This window comes from Saccopteryx bilineata, chromosome 2 (genome assembly GCF_036850765.1).
Source record: "Saccopteryx bilineata isolate mSacBil1 chromosome 2, mSacBil1_pri_phased_curated, whole genome shotgun sequence".
NCBI lineage: Eukaryota > Metazoa > Chordata > Mammalia > Chiroptera > Emballonuridae > Saccopteryx > Saccopteryx bilineata.
This window is the reverse complement of record NC_089491.1, coordinates 9,924,793-9,944,674: the sequence shown is the minus strand read 5'-3', so window position 1 is coordinate 9,944,674 and position 19,882 is coordinate 9,924,793. Positions and strand designations below refer to the sequence as shown.

General features: G+C 41.9%; 1 protein-coding gene across 6 annotated transcripts in view; it reads right to left on the bottom strand.

Annotated features, from left to right (window-relative positions):
- MAPKAP1 (MAPK associated protein 1) overlaps window positions 1-19,882 on the bottom strand; it is a 253,138-nt gene that overhangs the window by 165,777 nt on the left and 67,479 nt on the right. The window contains exon 1 of one of the 6 annotated variants that reach the window (XM_066256211.1): window positions 16,633-16,653. The exons of the other annotated variants lie outside the window; for them this stretch is intronic. The gene's annotated coding sequence lies outside the window, so the exon portion shown is untranslated. Of the gene's footprint in view, window positions 1-16,632; window positions 16,654-19,882 lie in introns of those variants that run through there. 6 annotated transcript variants of the gene reach the window in all.

Sequence of the window (19,882 nt, the reverse complement as noted above, 5' to 3'; positions counted from 1 at the left end):
TGGTATCATCTGACAGGTTGTTATGAAGATTAAATGAGAAAACATATATAAAATACTTAGCACAATGCCTAATACACAGCAAATGCTTCATCAATGCTTTACCATTGCAAGGCAATATTCTCAAGGATGTTTCAATAAATTGACCCACATAAATACAATAAAATTGAACAGGAAGTTCAACAAAGATGTTTTAATTAAAATTTTATACATGTAGATTAAACACTAATTAATTGAAGGCTGCTTTAAATATGCTATATCCTCACTATATAAATTATATGGTCATTATAATAAATCCATAATTATACATAGATTGAGACTATTTAATTGTCTGAATACACCTGATGAGATAGGATATCAATTCAAAAGTCAGTAAGTGGAACCACTGTTTATTTTAATAAAAGGAGGAGGGCTATATATGTGATGGTAAGTTAAGAGAAATGCCCAAATGCAAGATCTGATTGCAAAATCCTGGCATTTCAAATTCACTTAGTTCCTCACAGACAACAGGATGCTTCACACCACAAAACTACGCTACTGCATGTGTTGCTAGGCTATGATAAGCAATAGGCTCCTTTGGGAAAGTTTCAGAAGAAACATAAACTGTCCCCTTTCTAGAAACAAGCTATATAACCTAGGATGCCCTTTAGTATTTAACCCTGATGAAAAAAATATGAAGAAAAATCTACCAAGCAGCAGCTGACTTTTCATAAGCTTTCCAAAAGCCTTGTTCAATATAAATGAGGTAAGATTAAATTGAGGGCAGAGGCTTACAAAACATTTTATTTTAATTGTAGTTTTAAGTATCCATCTTCATTCTGTCTGAAAGATAAGCTACACTTGGATCATCCAATTACATGGAAAAAAAATTCACAAGTACAGAAGAATAAAACTGGGACCATATTTGAAGTGTAAAATAAAGCAAACTATAAACAAGTCCTTATCATTAAAGCATTAAAAGTTTCAATTTATTGTTAAGAAAGGCTTTGTGCCCTGGCCAGTTGTCTCAGTGGTAGAGCGTCGGCCTGGCGTGCAGGAGTCCAGTCCCGGCTTCGATTCCCTGCCAGGGCACACAGGAGAAGCACCCATCTGATTCTCCACCTCTCCCCCTCTCCTTCCTCTCTGTCTCTCTCTTCCCCTCCCACAGCCAAGGCTCCATTGGAGCAAAGTTGTCCCAGGCGCTGAGGATGGCTCTATGGCCTCTGCCTCAGGTGCTAGAATGGCTCTGGTTGCAACAGAGCAATGCCCCAGATGGACAGAGCATTGCCCCCTGGTGGACGTGCTGGGTGGACCCTGGTCGGGCGCATGTGGGAGTCTGACTGCCTCCCCGTTTCCAACTTCAGAAAAATACAAAAAAAAAAAAAAAAAAGAAAGGCTTTGCATGACATTTTGTCACTATAATTATAAGGATAACTACTCCTTCTACCCCTAGGCTTCCTAGCTTTATCCACATGGATAAGTCTCTCTGCCCTTTTAAAATACTGGGAGACTTGGCTGGGTAACTCAGTTGTTAAAAGTATTGTCCCAATATGCCAAGGTTGCAGGTTCAAGCCCCAGTCAGGGCACACACAAGAATCAATGAATGCACGAATAAGTGGGGCAACAAAAAAATTGATGTTTTTCTCCCCCCCTTTCCTCCCTCTTTCTCTCCCTTCCTCTCTCTCTCTCTAAAAATCAATTAAAAAGTAAATAAATACTGGAAAAGTAGTCCCTTCTCTTTGTTCCACAAAGAGTGAGTTACCTGGCATGGTCTCACATGTTCAAAAATCTCTCAGAAGTATTGCACAGCAATTACTACTACGTCCAAACTTTTGGGCTCAGGGCCCCGGCCAGTCTTCCTGAATCAGGGCTGAGGGCCCACTTCTCTCTGATCCCATCACTGGCATGGAAAGGCTATGAGTCAGCAACTCTGGTAAGTCTGTCTCCTCTGTAGATCTAATCTCTCGTTGGGTGAGTCATCCCAATGTCAAGAACTGAACTGTCCAAAACAACAGCCACTGGCCACATGTGGTTACTTAACTTAAAATATAAAATTCTATTCCATAGTCACACTATTTAAATTTAACTTAAATTAAAAATCAGTTCCATAGTCATATTAGCCACATTTTAACTTAACAGTCCCATGTAATCCCATGGCTACCATACTGAACAGCACAAATAGAGAACATTTCCATTATCATAGAAGGTTCTACTGGATAGTGCTGATCTACACTCAGTGGAGGAGATATTATGGTACTAGGGCTGCAGACACTAACCAGAATTACCAGTAATAAAATAAATATTTTTAAGCCCATTTTCTGATTTCTACATCTAAAGCTCAAGGTTTCATAGTCAGAATAAAGAGAATTATACTTAATGTTCACCTTCAAATCCCCAACAAAAATAACTACCATAAATAGAACATTTATGATGTGCTAATCACTAAGTTTTAATGATCAAATTTAATTCTCACTACTATCCTGTAAATGTGTTGTTACATCCTTTAGATCAGGCGTCCCCAAACTATGGCCCGCAGGCCGCAGGTATCCCCCTGAGGCCATTTATCCCCACCGCACTTCCAGAAGGGGCACCTCTTTCATTGGTGGTCAGTGAGAGGAGCACTGTATGTGGTAGCCCTCCAACGGTCTGAGGGACAGTGAACTGGCCCCTGTGTAAAAAGTTTGGGGACCCCTGCTTTAGATAAAAAATTAAGGCTTACAGAAATAAAGTGATTTGCTCAGCCTGACCAGGCAGTGGCTCAGTGGATAGAGCGTCAACCTGAGATGCTGAGGACCCAGGTTTGAAACCTGGAGGTCGCCAGCTTGAGTGTGAGCCATCCAGCTTGAGTGTGGGGTGGCTGGCTTGAGCGTGGGATCATAGATAAGACCCCATGGTCGTTGGCTTGGGTCCAAAGGTCGCTGGCTTGAGCAAGGGGTCACTGGCTCACTGGAGCCCCCTGGTCAAGGCATGTATGAGAAGCAATCAATGAACAACTAAAGTGTCGCAACTACAAGTTGCTACTTCTCATCTTTCTCCCTTCCTGTCTGTCTGTCTCTCTCTCACTAAAGAAAAAAAAAAAGTGATTTACTCATGCCATGGTCAGTCACATAGCTAGTAAGTGGTAGAGTCAGGATTAATTTAGAAAAATAAACAAACAAAACTGTAGGTGCAACTCGTATAACAAAAATAAGTAGGGCTTATCCCACTGAAGGGCATCTGTGAAGTTTTCGTCATTATAGAATTACACAAAATTAGAACATGAACAGAAAAACTAATGCAGTGTTTCATGACCATCTTTAACACATGACCCCTGATGACTATAAAAATCTCATACTTGCCCTGAGAAAATGTGTACCTCACCAAAGCAATTAAAATTTCTTTTATCTCCTGCATATTCCCAAAAGTCAAATTTTCATGAAGCTTTACTTTTTTTGTATTATATAAAAATTATTTTTTAATTTCCTTATATAACATTAGAGTATCAAATTTGGCTTTTCAAAAATACATTCATTCCTCCTTGAAACACAGCCACACTGAAGCTCAAACACTGATGATTCTGCCCAACCTTCCCAACTTTCAACCCAAAGGCGGATGGGAAGGGACCGCCCTGCCTGCAGTGAGGGACCAACCGCTAGAGCCAGCAACATCGGTGAGGCTCTGCCAACATACTGCACTTCACCTGACTCTGGAATGCAATGTTCCTTAGGGTTCCCCACTCCCCAATCAAAAAAGGCTAAGATTTTGTCCTATCTGATGTTAGATTCTGTGGGCGTTGTGGCAATGAAGCTCTGGCAGTACGTGGAAAAGAATTTCCTAAGCAATTTTTAAAGAGCATTGGAGCTGGAGGGACTTCAGAGAACAATCCATCTCCTAACATTAGCATTGAGGAGACAGAAGCTCAGCTAGTTGTATATATAAAACTTAGGCATCCTACACTTTACCATTTTATAGCCTCTACGGCAAAGGTGGCCTGTTCATTCATTTAATTTTGCTGTCTACTGGGTGCCGGAATCTGTGCGATTTGTGGAGGTTATAAAGACGAACCAGGCATTGCCTCTGTCCACACAGAGCTTACATTCTTGTGGCAGCGAAGGATATAGAAGTGTAATTACAGCCCAGGCCAGTTGGCTCAGTGGATAGAGCGTCAGACTGGCATGCGGACATCCTGGGTTTGATTCCTGGTCAGGGCTCACATGAGAAGCAACCATCTGCTTCTCTTCCCCTTCTTCTCCCTTCCTTCTCCTTCTCTTCCCCTCCTACAGCCAGTGGCTCAACTGGTTGGAGCTTCGGCCCTGGGCACTGAGGATAGCTTAGTTGATTCAAGCATCAGCCTCAGGCAGGAGTTGCCAGGGAGATCCCGGTTGGGGTGCATGTGGGAGTCTGTCTCTCTATCTCTTCTGCTCTCACTTAAAAAAAAACAGTACAATTACAATACACTGTGTAAATAAAACTTGTCAAAGTGAACTGAAGGGAACCAGCAGAGGCCAACTGAATCTTAAATGAACATGCCACAAACAGAAACATGTTATATGACAGAATATGAAATGGAGGTGATGAGGTGGGGAAAAGGATATTTTTTCCCAGTTTTATTGAGAGATATTTGATATATAATATTGTATTAGTTTAAGGTGCACAGAATAATGATTTTTTTTAATTTATTTTTTATTTATTCATTTTAGAGAGGAGAGGGAGAGACAGAGACAGAGAGAGAGAGAGAGTGAGGAGAGACAGAGAGAGAGAAGGGGGGGAGGAGCTGGAAGCATCAACTCCCATATGTGCCTTGACCAGGCAAGCCCAGGGTTTTGAACCGGCGACCTCAGCATTTCCAGGTCGATGCTTTATCCACTGCGCCACCACTGGTCAGGCCCAGAATAATGATTTGAGGTATGTATATACTGTGAAATAATTGACAAAGTAAAAGAGTATTTTAAAAATATTTCACTATATATGTTATCAAGAAACATCATATACACAGGAAGGATGAAACTCTAACCATTATCTTTCCACTTGGGAACTGTGCTCTCACTTTAAGTGACTTAAGATAAGAATGTGTCTGTTCCACAAACAGTCCTGGGAAAACTGGATATCCACATGTAAAAAATAAAGTAGTGCCCTCACCTTATTCCATATGCGAAAACTAACTCAAAATGGATTAGTGACCAAAATGTAAAACCTGAAACTATAAAACCCCTAGAAGAAACACTAGGAGATGAGCTTCATGACACATGATTTGGCGGTGATATCTTAGATATGAACCCAAAAACACAGGCAAAAAGGGGAAAATACACAGATGGCATTATATCAAGCTTAAAAACGTATATGCAGCAAAAGAAATAATCGACAGAGTGAAGAGGCAACCCATGGAATGGGAAAAAATATTTGCAAAGCACGTATTTGGTAAGGGGTTAATATCCAGGACTTGTAAAGAACTCCCAGAACTCAACAACAAAACCAAACAATCCAATTAAAAAATGAGCAAAGCTGTGGCCTCTGCCCCAGGCGCTAGAGTGGCTCTGGTCGCAACATGGCGACGCCCAGGATGGGCAGATTATCGCCCCTGGTGGGCGTGCCGGGTGGATCCCGGTCGGGCGCATGCGGGAGTCTGTCTGACTCTCTCTCCCCGTTTCCAGCTTCAGAAAAAATGAAAAAAAAAAAAAAAAATGAGCAAAGGACATTTCTCCAAAGCAAATATACAAATGGTCAACAAACATAGGAAGAGAAGCTCAACATCACTGCTCAGAAAAGAACAAGTGTTGGTGAAGATGTGGAAAAACTGGAACCCTTGTACACTGTTGGTAGAAATGTAAAATGGCACAACTGCTATGGAAAATTGTATGCAGGTTCCTCAAAAAACTCAAAATAAAGCCAGCAATCCTGTTTCTGGGTATATACCCGAAAGATGAAAACGGCATCTTGAAGAGATATTTGCACACCCGTGCTCATTACAGTGTTATTCACAATAGCCAAGAGGTGAAAATAACCTAAATGTTCACCAACAGATGACTGGATAAAGAAAATATGATACACACATACAACTAAATACCATTCTGCCTTTAAAAAAGAAGGAAACCCTGACATACGCCACAACAGGTACGAATCCTGAGGACATTAGGCTATGTGAAGTACACCAGTTACAATTACGCTATGTGAAATACACCAGTTACAAAAAGACAAATGCTTCATTCCACTTATATGAAGTATCTAAAATAGTCAAACTCTTAGAAACTCTGAGTGGTAGTTGCCAGGAATTGAGGAGGAGGGAGAAAAGGGAGTATTTGTTCAACTGGTACAGAGCTGGGGTTCTGTAAGCTGAAGAAGTTCTAGACAGCTGTGGTACAACGTGCAGATAGTTAAAACTAATTTACTGTACATTTAAAAATGCAGGGAACTCACTCATCTGTACTAGCAGGCAGGCAGGGCCACGGATAATACAAAAGTCATTTTTAGATATCTCTATAGTACAATAAACGTGGCTTTTTTTTTTTTTTTTTTACAGAGACAGAGAATGAGTCAGAGAGAGGGACAGACAGGGACAGACAGACAGGAACGGAGAGAGATGAGAAGCATCAATCATTAATTTTTCATTGCACGCTGCAACACCTTAGTTGTTCATTGATTGCTTTCTCATATGTGCCTTGACCGCGGGCCTACAGCAGACCAAGTAACCCCTTGCTGGAGCCAGCGATCTTGGGTCCAAGCTGATGAGCTTTGCTCAAACCAGATGAGCCCGCGCTCAAGCTGCCGACCTCGGGGTCTCAAACCTGGGTCCTTCCGCATCCCAGTCCGACGCTCTATCCACTGCACCACCGCTTGGTCAGGCTAAACATGGCTTTGTGACATACTTAACTCATAAACATATTCAAGTGACATGAATATCAAAATTAGTTTGCAGGCTCAAGCTTAGAAACTGATTATGTGGGCTTGTAGGATGGCCAAGTGTTGAGGGAGGAGGCCCTGACCCTGTAGTCAACTAAGGCTTTAGATCAAAAGAGTCAATGCCAAAAGGCGATAACATTGACAATCTTGTAAACTCGGAGACAGTCAGGGTCCAGGAATCCTGACTCTCCAGTAACTGACTAGATCTGTACTGTGAAAGGTAATTTGTAATATACTGTAATATACTATCTCTTGCCTTCCAAAAACTAGGTGGTTCAGTTACTTTACAGATGAGGCTGCTAAGGCTCAGAAAGAGGAAATCCTTTGCCAAAGACAGGGCAGCAGCCCTGGGATTTCAGTGCAGGTCTCGAGAGTTAGGGCTCTCTCTGCTTTTACTACACTGCCTCCCACAAATAGCCACCACTGAACACGTTACCGTGGAAAGATGAGTAATGCTCGCTTTGCTGTGCCCAGCCGGGCAGAGCCATGCAGAGCCCTCTTCTAGCTTAGAGCTGTTCTCCTAGTTTCAGGCAATGCTCAGATCCTGTGGGTCATCCTTCTCTGGGTAGATTCTGTAAATTCCAACGCATGGTCCTCATTCCCAGTTCCTACCATCTTCCGGTGGCCATTGTCTGAACAAAGGATGTTTATAGTTGTCAGTGCCTGCTCACTGGAACTCACACTAACCTCTATTTTTGCTAAATGAAGGCATAATGATTTATTCAGACCTAAGGATGTCAAATTCTTGTTCAAAAGATGACTATCAAAAGCAGGTCAAATCCTTCTTGACAACGCCTCATCTCTCGCCTTTCCCACCCTCGCTTCAGGCACACTCAACCATTTTGAATCCCAGACTCCCCAGACTCTCTCTCCCCCATCTCAGACATTTACACCAGCATTTCCCCTGCCTGGAAGCCTCTTGCTGGACTGTCTCCCACCCGCCAAGGTCTGGCTTAGGGCTCATCCCTAATACTTTTCCAACCCAGATCCAGGTGGGTGCCCTCCTCTAAGGGGCTCAGCCTCCTGAACTTCCCTCTCCCAGCATTTATCACCCTGGGCTGTAACTGTCTCAGTCCCCTATACTACAGGATTACACATTCCACAAGGTGAAGGACTATGTCTATCTCATTTCTGTATTTTCAACATTTAGCAAAGTTCTTGGCATACAGAAGCACTCATGAAATATTTGAGAAATGGCTGAATGAGTTTTTCTTTCAATTATCCGTCTCTGCTCAATCACACTGAGTGTACAACCAACCATGACCCCAAACCTTTTCTTTTAAGTACTTACTGGTTAAACTTTATCTTCCCCTTGCCTTTCTCCACCACCATCCTTATACAGAAACGATTGATTTTATGACCTCAGTACAATTATCATTTTGCCCTGTCAAGACCACTTTGGTCCCTGACTTTGTCACTGTACATGCCTGCTATTTTCCCAGTTTCTGCCTTCCACAAATGTGATCAGCTATCATCAGTGTCCTCACTCAAATCCCTGATAGCAATGAAGACAGAGTCCTGCAGCTTGCCACAACAGATAGCTCTCCAGTTTGACATGAACCCATTAATCACCACTCTGCATAGTCAGTCAGCCGGTGCAAGTCCACCTGACCACAACACTATTAGCCAACATTTCTCTAGCTTGCCTATAAGAATACTGTGCACGATACTGCTAAAATAGTTACCGTATTGTCCCATGTATCAGATGCACCCTTTTTTGAAAAACTTGGGGTCTAAAAACTGGGTGTATCTTATTCAGTGGTTGTAGTTTGTTGTTTTTACTTGCATTTCTCATTTATTCACACTTGTTTTTGCACTCATTGTAGGCTTTTTACTTGCATTTCCTGCTTTTTTGCACTCATTGTCTTTGCACTGTTTCACACTTGTTACTGGTATATTAGAGTAGGTTACATTTTGCCATGTTCTGCCCAGAAATGGCTCAGAAAATATTTTTTTTAATTTTTTAAAAATTTTATTTATTGAATTTACAGAGATAGGAGGGAAGAGAACAAGAAGTATCAAGTCATTATTGCTTCACTTTAGTTGTTTATTGATTCCTTGTTGTATGTGCCTTGACCAGGCAAGCCCAGGGTTTTGAACTGGCGACCTCAGCGTTCCAAGTCAATGCTTTATCCACTGCGCCACCACAGGTCAGGCTCAGAAAAGATTTTTGTATAGTGCTGAATTCAAGTTAAAGGTGATTCAGTTTGCAAAAGTGAATGGAAATCGTGCTGCTAAAGGTAAGTTTGGTCCTCCTCCAAGTGAGAAATCAACCCAAGACTGGCTACAGGAAGAAGAAACCCTACTGAAAACGCAACACAGAAGAAGGCCACGAGAGGCAAGTCAGCAAAATGGCCTGAGTTAGAGAGAATAGAAGATATGGATTGAAGAGCTAAGGGCAATTGGAATTCCTGTGTCCACAAAGATGGTTCAGCATGAGGCAAGAAGAATTGCAGATGAAAAAGAAGTTACTGATTTCAAAGGAGGACACAATTGGTGCTTCAGGTTCATGAAACAAAATGGACTAAGCGTGTGTACACCCACCAGACTTGCCCAAAAGATGCCTGAAAGCTATGAGCAGAAGGTCCTTGAATTTCATTGTTTTGTCATTCAATGTTGGAAGACACATCAGTTTGAGTTGGGACAGATTGCAAATATGGATGAAGCCCCCCTTCAATTTGATGTTCCAAGTAACAGAACTGTTGATAAGAAGTGAGTGAAAACTGTAACTGTGAAGAGAAGTGGATATGAAAAGAGCCATTATACAGTTGTTCTAGCTTGTTGTGCCAATGGAACCAAGCTGCCTCCTATGTTGATTTTCAAAACAAAACAATGCCAAAAGAAGACATTCCTCAAGGAGTGATTGTCCACGTTCATGACAAGGGTTGGATGGATCAGGATGGGATGAAGATCTGGTTTGAGAAAGTTTGGAGAAGACCAGGTGGGCTCTTATGCAAACCTGCCCTACTGGTGCTTGATCAGTTCAGGGCACACAGAACAAAAAACACAAAGAAGATTGCTGCAGACCTAAAAACAAAACTTGCCATCATACCTGGAGGTTTGACATCCCAGCTCCAACCACTTGATGTCAGCATTAACAAACCCTTCAAAGCTGCCATGAGAGACGAATGGAACCAATGGATGAAGTCTCCTGGGGACAATTTGACATCAGCAGGAAGAGTAAAGAAACCAACTATAGGAGAAGTTTGTACCTGAGTGAAAAGATCCTGGGATATAAAGACTGAGATCATTGTCAAGCCATTTAAGAAGTGTGGCATTTCAAATGCCATAGATGGAACTAAGAAACAGTGATTCATCATCAGATACAGATGAGGACAAGCTAATGGATGGGAGTTTTGACAGCGATGAGGAGTTGTATAAATTTTATGATGAATAAAACTTGAGTTCAATAACTTTATGTAATACTTTTTTTTTTCAAATTTTGGGCCCCAAAATTAAGGTATGTCTTATACATGGGTGCATCTTATACATGGGGAAATACGGTAATGCTTTACTGAAATTCAGAACATAGTGACCATGAAACTTTATTTAGCTAATCACCCTATCTGGTTCTGAGCGAACCCATGCTGGCTCCTGGTGATCACTACTTCCCTTTTTCAGGTGTGCAAGTCCTTCAACTGCTGCTAAATGAGATTTGTAAATCAAGCCTGCTCTGTTCTAAGAGTGTTGGCCTGGGATGCATAGGACCCAGGTTCAAAACCCCGAGGTCACTAGCTTGAGCGTGGGCTCGTCCAGCTTAAGCGCAGGGTCACTGGCTTGAGTATGAGATCATAAAAATGACCCCATGGTCACTGGCTTGAGCCCAGAGGTCGCTGGCTTGAAGTCCAAGGTCTCTGGCTTGAAGCCCAAGGTTGCTGTCTTGAGCAATGGGTCACTGGCGTGGCTGGAGCCCTCCAGTCAAGGCACATATGAAAAAGCAATCAATGAACAACTAAGGTGCCACAACCTTGAGTTGATGCTTCAGATTGCTCTCCCTTCCTGTCTGTCTGTCCACACCCCCATCTCTCGCCAAAAAAAAAGACTTCTCTATTCCAAAGCCTGGGTTAATAGAGGAAGGTTCAGGAAAGAAGGCGAGTTTTAAGATTTTAATGCAGAGGACTAACAGAACGTGCTAGCGGACAGAGGGAGAGTAGTCAGGCTGCAGTGTGAATACCAGAGACAGCAAGGCTAAATATGAGCAGCAGAGACAGCAAGCCAGAAAGCTTGGCCAAAGTCTAACCTGGAATAAATATGCAAGGCTCAGAAAAAGCAGTTCTTGCTGGGCTGTCTTCTTGATCGGAAAGGTCAGCCACAGCTGGGCTTCTGCCAGAATTCTCAAAACATGCACACACTAGATTGAGCAAAGCCAGAAAGTAACCCCTATATAGAAGACAGTTGTCAGAACAGACAGTCTAATTTCTCCAAAGCACCTTTTGATGACAAATCCACCACTAGGATTATGCATAATGTGCAATTTCGTTGCAAAGGACTATTGTGCAACATTTTTCCATTTCTCTTCCAGAAAAATACAGAGGTAATTATGCACTCATAGCCAATGTAGCAAATCAGTTAAATTAAACCTGTATTTCATCTAACTCATATAGGATATGAATAACACAACTAACTTTTCTAATTTCATACTCTAGTACTCCCAAGTAAATAAAAGGGAAAAAAAGTAAAGTTTTCCCCCTACAAATAGAATCTGTCAGTTCCTAGGATGTGCACTTTTCAGCTCATGCATCCTAAATGCATGTGGAGATATTATATGCACTTTCTATTTAGCAATTTAATTATATCTTTGCATTCAAAGAGTGGCAATGGTTTGCAGTAATAATCAGGTGAAAGCATTCTAACATTAATATGCTGGAATCCGATGTGTTAATTTGATGCAACTTTGCCTTGACAATATGTGATTAATTTGTTCTCAGGCTAGCCCTGCTCCCAGCTCTGACAGTTTAAAATGCTGGGTTTCTTTATCCATATTGCTATTTGACACGCCTTAGCCCACTGCTTTCCTAAGACCACTGTTAATTTGTAATGAACTTGCTTTTCAGGGGGGCTCCTTCATTTTTAATTCTGTCAGTGTCACCTCCTTGAGGAAAATTACAAGTTTCTGTAGGTGTGATTACTGCCAAGTGCTGCTGATAAGAGGTTTGAGAAAACAGGGCTTTATAAAGAAGTCTGTATTTAATCTGCTGAAACAGATTTACTGCCTCCAGACAGAGAAATATAATACAAAGTTCTCTTATTTAAAAGTCATCCCCAAGTTCTCCCTCACCACCACCTCCTCCTAAACAAAAACACAGTTGCATTTCCAGAACTCAATAATGAGTCACTCAGGGAAAAGAGGATAAAAAGTATAATAAATTTAACAATAATGGCAATTCTTGTCATCAACTTAGACTTGTAGGGGAGTCTTATAAAACACACGAATACACTTTTCAATAGGTGGAGAAGAGGGGGGGAAATCCCACTGAAACAATTATGGTTTCACCTCCTTTCTAACTAGCTTCAAAAGCCCATTTCCTCTGGGCAAACTGAGTACTGGTGAAGTCAGGCATGGTTTAAATTTCTCCTTGGAATATAATCCTGCTAATGCTTGATGAAGGGTAAAGGGGGGGGGATAAAAAATCAGTCTCAAAACATGATGCTTAATATAACTTATTATCAGAGTAACAATAGGCAGCCTCTATAGAACTTCCACAGGGATTCTCCATTTAACCTTCAAAATTCAGAAGGTATTATTATTCACCTCTCCCTTTTTTTTTCATGCAAGGAAACAACCTCAAAGTGTTCATCAAAAGGATTTACAAGCATGGAAAAAACAGAACTTTAGGGCAGAAAAACGCATCTTTTAACTGCTGGTCACCTGGTTTCTCCATTACAATGAATGAGATGGAAAAGATATCTCCTCTCTACTTAGTCCACAGATAGTGCTAACTAGTCTAATGTTGGATGCACTCTTTAGCCTTAATCCTGACTCTCTTTCAGGCACGCTGTCTCCTGAAATTCCAACCCTCCCATTACAAAGCCTAGTATTTCCACAGGGCCAAGTAGAAATCAAGTCCCGCTAATTCTACCATCAGATTTATCAGATGTTCTTAAATGTCTACTCACACCAACAGCCAGAAGCTTAGTTCAGAGCCACTTACCTCAAACATCATTACTGGCACAAGCCTCTTCTCAGAAGAGTAGAGATGTTTCCCAATATGTCACAAATTAAATTAAAACTCCTAATATGAACTATACTGAGTTCCTATTACCTAGTCTTTTTCTGTGTTCCACAACTACTGCTTGATTAAAAAAAAAATCCAGAGAACTACCTTCCACTGTATGATCAAACCAAACTCACTCCCCTCCTCTACATCCTCACCAAGATCATCGCTCTGTCCTTGGATAAAACATTTCCTACCCCTGCCTTCTCTACCAGACTGTTCGTGAAGCAGCCTCTAAGACAGAGGCATGTTAACTGAGGAATATCTGCTCAAAGGAATGTCAGCGAGTCACTGATAAAGAAGTATTTACTTCAAGTATACAAAAAGAAAAACTCAATTATCACAAATGTAGGTAAAAAAGGAGAATACAAAATTATACATAGACTAAAACTAAATTATGCTAAATAATGTAAAAAATTATTTAGCATCCACTGCTCAAAAAGATAACATGAAACTTTTATTTTTAAGTTGTCTGTAATTTAAAATTTCCTTAATGCTTCTTTTTTCCCCACTGACTTGAGAGAGGGATTAGGGGATAATAAGGGGGTGAGGGAGAGAGCGATGCATTCATTATCCACTGAACCACCTGGCCAGGGTTCCTTAAGTCTTCTTTATTGTGGTTTAAGTACCTATTAGTCTGCAAGTTCCCTCAGAACAGGAATAGTAGTGTATTTACATTGTATCCCTAGCAAATAGGGTCTTGGTAGGTTTTTACTAAATTAAATGAAATAAAAATTGCTAGAGGGCATGTCTGTATCTGCTTAAACATGGCCACCTAGAGGAGCTCAGTACAGTCTGGCACATGACCTCCAAGCACCAGTTGTAGCTGATGTGGTGGGAACAGCTGCTGCTCCAGGGTGCTGTCCCCTAAAGGACAAACAGCTCCAGGGCAGAGACTACATTCCCTATTCTTCAGTCTTCCTCCTCTACTGATTTGTGTCGGAAGGTATTCTAGGGAACTGCTGCTGAAAAGAAAAATAGAGGCTGGCTCTAAGATGAACACAACAGAGCCAAGAAAGGGCAGAAAACACCTCTCCAATGGCAGGTGTCATGCCTAGAACAATGTACTGTTGAGAGCAAAATAAAATAGAAGAAAAAAAATAAAATAAAATAAACAAATATGGCCCTGGCCGGTTGGCTCAGTGGTAGAGCACCGGGCTGGCGTGCGGAAGTCCCGGGTTCGATTCCCGGCCAGGGCACACAGGAGAGGCGCCCATCTGCTTCTCCACCCCCCCTCCTTCCTCTCTGTCTCTCTCTTCCCCTCCCACAGCCGAGACTCCATTGGAGCAAAAAGATGGCCCGGGCGCTGGGGATGGCTCCTTGGCCTCTGCCCCAGGCGCTAGAATGGCTCTGGTCGCGACAGAGCGACGCCCCGGATGGGCAGAGCATCGCCCCCTGGTGGACGTGCCAGGTGGATCCTGGTCGGACGCATGCGGGAGTCTGTCTGACTGCCTCCCCGTTTCCAGCTTCAGAAAAATACAAAAAAAATAAATAAATAAACTAAACAAATAACACTAAAGGGGAAAAAGTACATAGGAAAAACATTCATGCATATATATCAAAGTTGTGATAAAGGTAAATTAAATAGATAATTCAAAACTCTCCACACCTAACAACTCTTGAACTGTAATCTGCCAAGTAACTGTGTATTCTCTAATACATGAGTTGTAAGTCGATCTAACACTACCAGAATGGTCTTTATTCCAATGAAGAAAATGCTAAACCAAATACTGCACACGAGGTAGGTGCACTAGTGTATCTAGTTACCAGACCATTCACAACTAAAACTGCATTAATTGAAGCAAGAATCTACCATCTTGGTCACCTGTTACATGCCAACAATGATAGCAGCACAGTCTCATGCATAATCCTTCAGGAAAGGCTCACAGCTCCTACCAGCAAAGCTGGAAGGACAGGGCACTGGGGCTTCCAACAGAAGTTAAACTCTTATTTACCCAAAATTATACAGACAATAAGTCTGTCTGACACTTAATCCACTATACCCAGTCCCTGCCCAGAGAGCCCACAAACACACATGACCAGAACATCACAAATCAGTAACTAATTAGGTATAACATAAATGATACAAAAGTGCAGAAGGAGTGGGCAGAGAAAAAGTGGTTCAAGCATCAAAGTGCTAACCAGAGTGAGTTTTGCCCTGTGCTTTGAAGAGAATGAGTCAATGGGCTAAATATAATCCATGCTGAAAAAGTAACTGGAGCAAACGTGTGAAAAAGTTATTGGTGGTCAGAGAGCAAAACTGTCAGGAAATTGGAAGGCAAGGTGACAGAAGATGGAATCAGACTGACCCAGGTTCAAGCACTACACAAACTTTCTTCTATCAATTTACTGATTTTTGGAGAGAAAGAGAAAGACGAAATTGTTTGACTTATTCACACATTCCTTGGTTGATTCTCGTATGTGCCCCGACCAGGGTCAAACCCACAATCTTGGCAGATTGGGATGATGCTCACCAACTGAGCTACCCATCAGGGCCACAAGTGTTCTTAATTACTGGCTTTCATGAATTCACTCATTCAACAAATAATTATTTTGCACCTATGTGCCAGTTCCTTTGTGGGGTTTTTTCAATTCCTTTCTGCCTTTTGATTTCCTCATCTAGAAAATGAGAATACAAATCTCTAGCTCTTGGAGCTCTTGTGGAGCTTAAATGAGAAATTATGTATTAACAGCCTGACCAGGCGGTGGCGCAGTGGATACAGCGTCGACCTGGACACTAAGGACCCAGGTTTGAAACCCTGAGGTCGCCAGGTTGAGCGCAGGCTCGCCAGCTTGATCGCAAGATCACGGACATGAACCCATGGTCACTGGCTCGGCTGGGGCCCCCGAGTCAAGGCACACATGAGAAAGCAATCAATGAACAATTAAAGTGCAACAACTGAGTTGATGCTTCTCATCTCTCTCCCTTCCTGTACTCTCTGCTTCTCTCTCAAAACAAAACAAAAGCAAAAACAAAAAAGCCCTACAACAGGAAGGTAGATAATGGATAAATAAAAGCTGAACTGAAATGAACAGTAAGAATGAAGATGAAGAATGTGGGGCAGAAAGGGTAGCACTGCTGAAGGGCTCTGTCCGGCTGCAGAATTTAGTTTTTCTACCTCAAGGACATTGGATGTGTTTCATCTGGCCACCACTGTACAAGACACACCAAAGAGAGAGGAGAAAAGTGGCAGGGAGACCAGCCTCGAGGTGGCTGCTGTGACATAAATGGGACGTGAGAAGGTCCTGGAACAAGGGGTGACTGGGGAGTCTGAGAAGTGTCACGTCTGACAGACACCGAGAAGGAATCACTGGCTGACCTCAGGAGCGGCACTGCCAGTGGAGAAAAAGAACAGGACTCCCATCAAGTCAGATCTTTAAATGGCTTAAAAGGCCCACGCTAGAAATAATCTTTCTCTGAAAATAATCACCTAGACATTATGAAGTTCACAGAAAGACTCTTGGTTTTGCACACAAAATACACTTAAATATTTTTCTGCTTTTTATACAAGCAACATTCTTTCTCCTAGTCAAGTATAAATACTTACTGGTCTGTACAAATTACCTCGATCTTTCTGAGATGAAACTGCAATCTGCTTACTCTCACTCATGTCCCTCAATCATTCTGCTTGGAGAAAACAGAGCTTGCACCCTTTAACACAGCAGCACATAAAACATTGTGTCATCAGTAGAACAGCGGCACTCTGTCCCTAAGCACCTCATTGTCTCCTAATCGGCCTCAGCTACAAATATTCCACTGGCAAAAAGACTTTATGAAAACCTCAGGGCAAAAGGAATGATCACTACCTTTGCATCCAATCCCTTAGGGAAAACATGAAGCCACTTAAAAACTGGCTAAAAATTAACCCCACAATAACAAGTGGAAGACCTCTGGGAGCCCTTCACACACCGTTCAAGTGTAACACACAGATTAAGAACACTGCCTGCAGCTGGAGTGCCTGGGCTCAAACGCTGACTCCCCATTTCCTAGCTCTACGACCTCAGGCAAGGTAACCTCTCCCTGCCTCAGTCTCCTCACCTCTCAAACTGGAGATCATCAGGATACTTCCCCACAGGGCTGTTCTCAGAATTAATCTTTACATGCAAAGCACCTAGAATTGTGCCTAGAACACAGTAAATTCTCAATATATGCTAGTTACTATTATTATTGTTATCACTCGAGTCGTTTCAATTGCTTACAATATAACCCACCAGGATGTAGATTTCTCCCTCTCCACCTTTCCTTCCCAATACCTACTGAGCCCAATGGGAAAAAGACAGAAAGAGAAAAATTTGTACCCTAAAAAGGCATAAACAAGTTTTGGGGGAAGTACAGAAGACAAAGCCACTGTTAGGTGAGTCAAGGAAATGTTATGAAGGAGGTGACATCTGAGTTGGCTCTTGAAGAGGACAGGCAGAAATTTTCTAGGAAGAGAGAAGTTTATGTGGCAGTAGACACAGCATCTGGTTTCTAATACGTAAGACCTGAATCAGCGGTTCTGGGTTTCTAAGGGTAGATGGCTGCTGCCTGAGGGAGTGTGATGAAGAGGGCAGCGGGAGGCTCATCTTCCCTTCTGGGGAACATACACTTCCACCAGGGCAGAAGCATGGGCCGTCACTGAAAATCCACCTTTTTTCAATGAACCCCAGGGACCTCCAATTCTACCAGAAGCAAGGTAAACATGCAACAAATGTCTGATAAAGCAACTGCCTTGCCTACAATTATTCTAAGAGAACCTAAATACTTAAGGGTCTCTAAATGTCTCATATTGATCATAAAATTATCTAATGCTAATGTTGACTCAACCTTGGTCATCATCCTCCCAGAAAGGTGAGATGATGCATTCAAAGTCACATAGAAAGCTAGTGACATAGCAAGAAACAGAACTGTAGTCTTCACTAATCAAGTACTCTTTCAGAACCAAGCTGGAGAAAACTGAGACTATTTCTTTCTTTGCTAAATGCTAGAAAAATCAGAGCTTCTTATATCCTACTAACCTATGCTGTATTTGATGAGCAAATATTTCTTTTAGTATATGTGGTTCTCCTTAAACAGACAGTATGAACTCCAAAGTCAAATAAACTGGATCTTGAACAAATTGCTTAATCTCTCAAATATCCCTTATATATATATGGGATATTTACTCAACTAACAATACCTACCCTCCTGGAGTTATTGTGTAGATTAGAGATGATATACCGTAATTCCCCACACATAAGACGCTCCCTTATATAAGACACACCTTAATTTGGGGGCCCGAATTTTTTTTTTTTTTTTTTTTTTTTTAACAGAGACAGAGTCAGAGAGAGGGATAGATAGGGACAGACAGACAGGAACGGAGATGAGAAGCATCAATCATCAGTTTTTCGTTGCAACACCTTAGTTGTTCATTTATTGCTTTCTCATATGTGCCTTGACCGTGGGCCTTCAGCAGACCGAGTAACCCTTTGCTCAAGCCAGCAACCTTGTGTCCAAGCTGGTGAGCTTTTTGCTCAAACCAGATGAGCCCGTGCTCAAACTGGCGACCTCGGGGGTCTCGAACCTGGGTCTTCCGCATCCCAGTCCAATGCTCTATCCACTGCCCCACCGCCTGGTCAGGCGGGGGCCCAAATTTTGGAGGGGGGAAATGTATTACATAAAGTTACTGAACTCAAGTTTTATTCATCATAAAATTCATACAACTCATCACTGTTAAAACTCCCATCCATTAGCTTGTCCTCATCTGTATCTAACGACGAATCACTGTCTTCAAAGAGCAAAAAACAAGCGCAAAAAAAGCAGGAAATGCAAGTAAAAAAACATACAACCACTGTATAAGACACATCCAGGCCCTGGCCAGTTGGCTCAGTAGTAGAGCGTTAGCCTGGTGTGCAGGAGTCCCGGGTTCGATTCCCGGCCAGGGCACACAGGAGAAGCGCCCATCTGCTTCTCCACCCCTCCCCCTTTCCTTCCTCTCTGTCTCTCTCTTCCCCTCCTGCAGCCAAGGCTCCACTGGAGCAAAGTCAGCCCAGGTGCTGAGGATGGCTCTGTGGCTTCTGCCTCAGGCGCTAGAATGGCTCTGGTTGCAACAGAGTAACGCCCCAGATGGGCAGAGCATCGCCCCCTGGTGGGCGTGCCGGGTGGATCCCGGTCGGGCACATGCAGGAGTCTGACTGCCTCCCCGTTTCCAACTTCAGAAAAATGCAAAAAAAAAAAACACGACACATCCGGTTTTTAGACTCCAAAATTTTCGAAAAATGGTGCATCTTATATGGGGACATACAGTACTTGAAATTGCTAGCATGCCACCTGGCACACAGCAAGTATTCAGTGAACAGGAGATACCATTATTATCTTTATCTATTGTTCTTACCGACAAGGGTCTAATTTTCCTATTTTTTCTCTTCCCTTAGTGCCTTGTATTATGTTCTACAAATAACTGCCATTCAAAATTTCCTGAGTCTATGACTTAAAAAACAAAAAACAAAAACAAACAAGTAGCCAATGTCTTTTCTTAATCCAGAAAGGATAATAGTTTAAAACAATGGTGTTCAAAATGTTTGAAGTCAGGGTACATATAAAATCCTAGAAATAACTGTAGGCGCACTATATACAAGTTCTGAAAAATGTTATAATAATTAAGTCAAATAATAAAGAAAAAAATATATATAAAGTCCAAGCATGCTTTTATGGTAATTAAATGAAATAAATTCAACAAAATTAAATTTATTCTGACATTATAAAACATTTTTATGTTATATTTTTTGAGTTATGCTTTTTAGAATTAGTAAGAAAGAGGGGTTAAAAATTAAAAAACGACAAAAAAGTAATCTTT